Source organism: Sinocyclocheilus rhinocerous, unplaced genomic scaffold (genome assembly GCF_001515625.1).
Source record: "Sinocyclocheilus rhinocerous isolate Xijiao unplaced genomic scaffold, SAMN03320098_v1.1 scaffold17373, whole genome shotgun sequence".
In the NCBI taxonomy this organism is placed as follows: domain Eukaryota; kingdom Metazoa; phylum Chordata; class Actinopteri; order Cypriniformes; family Cyprinidae; genus Sinocyclocheilus; species Sinocyclocheilus rhinocerous.
The window spans coordinates 22,460-26,254 of record NW_015630966.1 but is presented as its reverse complement, the minus strand read 5'-3'; positions in this window follow the sequence as shown (position 1 = coordinate 26,254).

Sequence of the window (3,795 nt, the reverse complement as noted above, 5' to 3'; positions counted from 1 at the left end):
TTAAAAAATTCACCCCCCTCACAGTTGTCATGAAGGGCGAAATTAGCTATATAGACCAAAATCATTTTTTGAACCAGGCTGTAAAGATGTTTTTTTCTGCTGTAAAGTTGGGCATGTTAACATGGGGAGTCTATGGGATTGACTCTCTTTTGCAGCCAGTTAGCCAGTTAACCCTAACCCTAACCCTAACCTCTAGCGGCCAGTTGATGAATTACAGTTTAAATCACTTCCGTGTTGGCTTCACGAGAGAGAGCGGGAGGTTGCCGCTTGGGTCCCAAATAACGCACTTATGCACTATGTACTCAATCATGTAGAGTATGAATTATAGAAGGCTATTTTGTCACTCATAACCTCCCCCTTCTCTACGTAATTAAAGCTACGCAGTCGCGTGCATGAACTGTCCAACATTCCTCACTCTGCATCATCCGGGTATTTAAAGTGCACTGTTTCTTTTTGGAATATTCAGTGTGAATGCACTGTTTATACTAGAAATGTCACAGAATAGTGCACAAGTAGGTGATTTGGGACGCAGCTGGAGATTCTGCTGATGTACTGAGAAACAGCACAGATCCAAACACCCCGAATCATCGGCACTGACGGCCAAACCTCTGGAATAAATGTGTTCAAACTCTCTGAAAGAAGTCTCTTCTGCTCAACAAGGCTGCATTTATTTGGTCATAAATACAGTAAAACAGTGAAATATTATTAGAATGTAAAACAGCTGTTTTCTATGTGAATCTCTGTTAAACTGTAATGTATTTCTGTGATGCGCAGCTGTATTTTCAGCATCATTACTGCAGTCTTCAGTGTCACATGATCTTCAGAAATCATTCTAATATGCTGATTTGCTGCTCAACAAACATTTCTGATTATTATCAATGTTGAACACAGTTGTATTTTTGTGGAAACCGTGAAACAAAAGTATGGGTAAATAAGATATGTTGAAAGAAATTAATACGTTTACTCATCATTGACATTAAATCGATCAAAAGTGTCAGTAAAGACATTTATAATGTAACAGAAGATCTCTATTTCAAATAAATGCTGTACTTCTGAACTTTCTGTTCATCTGTGAGTCCTGAAAAATAAAATGCATCACAGTGAAGCGTTAAATCTGATCTGTGTTTTCAGTGCAGTGAATGAATGCGAGTATCAGCTGTTATTAGAACAGGTTATTGTTCAAATACACTAATAATTAATAACTTAAGCAGATATTTTACACTACTTCTGTTAAATAATTGCTATAATTGTTCGTATTTTAATAATGCAAGAATAATTCCTGGAATCACACAGACTCATTTCGGTGTTAATAGTGTTGCCATAGAAACGCATAATTCAGGTAATTATGACTTGGAGTGAGCGCAGGTATTGGCTTGCTTTATCGTGCTCACTTTTCACACAAAATTGAATTCCCAATGCAAATGTCCAGTTTTCATCATATTTATGTTGAGCGGCTGCTGTGCCTCCTCTTCCACATACTGTTATTAGTATAAATGCATGTTGTTGAGGTTTGCTGTGAGCGTGACCTTTGACCCCACATCACTCGAGTGTTTAGATGTGAAGGTAATTTACTCTGATGGAATGGGTGTGTGTGTGTGTGTGTCTCGCTCATGTTCTGTCTGACTCTGAGATAGTTCACAAACACTCTAAAAGATTAAAGTATATCGTTTGATCAGTCAGGACTTCTGCTCATCGCGTATGAACTGATTAGGGTTAGGGTTCAGATCAGTCCTGTTGCTCAGCAGCAGATCATAGCGACATCAGTGTCATGGGTTCGATTCCCAGTGAATGCATGAACTCCTAACATGAACACCTTGAGTCTGGGAAGATCACTCTACCGCAGAGGAACAGTGAAAGCTAAGCTCCTGGAAAAAACAGGAAGCGCCGCTCCAAACGCAGGCTTCGAAAGGAAATGCAAACCTGTTTACGTCACCTGTTGTATGTCCAATCAAACTAATTCATGTGTCACTCAGTAGAATCAAGTCAAATTAGACAGATGAACATGGTCTGATTGAGTCTGATTGATTGTGGCGTGTTTGGTCCTCAGGCTTGAGCTCTAGATGATGTGATGATAGTGGAGCTCTCCCTGCACACACACACACACACACACACACACTCTATCTCTCACACACACACACACACACTCACACTCTCTCTCTCTCTCACACACACAACACACACACACACTCACACTCACACACACACACACACACTTCTTTAAGCGCAAGTGTACCTACACAATGAACAAACTTTTTTACATTCTTACACTCCAGTGGACACGCAGACTCAGATTGCTGGTAAATTGGACGTATGTATGGCCACGTATGCACAGCTAAGATTACAGGAGCGTGCCTGTTTAGTGGTTTACATATATTGTTCACATTTGCACACATTACATATCAAACTTTGACACCCAGTTAAACGGAGAGTCCCTACAATCAATCTCACACCACACACACACACTCTCTCTCTCACACACACACACACACTCACACCTGAAGGAGCCGCGCGGCAGCTGCGTTCAGCATGTTTGTCATGATCAAAAACTGGCTGCTTGGAGCCACTGAAGAGAGCGAGTATAAACTGCTGAGCACCGGCTGCAAGGTAACTCACACACACACACAGAATAATAATTGTCTGTCTGTCTGGAGTGATCGTTACTGTTAGTTCAGCTCACTAACTAAAGATCTGCCTGTTCACTCGTGCTTGTGTGCGTATGTCTTGTGGTAAAAGCTTCAGTAATAAGTGTTACCGTATTAATCTTATGAAACTGAGATCATGTTCAGCTCATATTTCATCACAAAATCAAAAGAGAGAACTGAGACAGTATGTTTTACTAAAGAAAATCAAGCCATTTGTAGGAGCTTTACGAGTCTTACATATTTGCATTGTGACATTATGTGCACAACGGTCATATAAACAAGTAATAATAATATTAAGTTAAAGTAAGTATTATTTATTGCAGTAAATTTAATTAATGCAGATATTAATTTAAAATGGTAAATATCATTGTGTCTGAGAATGAGATTTTTACACGTGTTGACAGTTTGAAGGAAATGTCTGTAAATTAATGGCAAAATTCTTCAGTGGTGCTAGTAATAAGCTTGATTTATAGATATAATATCGTATTTCTGGTGAAACGTCGTCGTGTGATTCTTTACATGTGAAGCTTGTGTCACGTCAAGATGAATGTCTGAGATTGAGCTGAAATGTCACACAGACGTGAGATCTGAGCCGTTAAAACACTCTTAATTACAGCTGACACACAATACACACACACACACACACACACGGTCACATATGAATAATTAAACACACGCGCTAATATTAGCAAAGCAGCATTAATTACAGAGTCCAACTGACACCTAGACAGACAATAATTACAGCTCACACACACACACACACACACGTTGTTTCAGTATGTGTGTGACTGTATTTGTGTGTGTGTATGAGTGTGTGTTTATGTGGCTGAAGGCATTTGTTCTGCTGAAACTAACTGACTCACCACTGATGGTCTGTCTCTCTCTCTCTCTGTCAGGATGGGGTGAGTTATGAGGTGCGCCGCTATGACGCGTGTAAGTACGTGTGTGTGAGTCTGGAGGGGCGGACCTTTGATCAGGTGTCAGGTGATCTGCAGCGGAAGCTTCTCGACTACATGAGTGGTGAAAACAAACAAGGTGAGCCAATCAGAACACTGCAAACAGACATACAGCCAATCAGAACTCTGCAAACAGATGCGCAGCCAATCAGAGCATTGCAAACAGACGCGCAGCCAATCAGAATGCTGCAAACAGA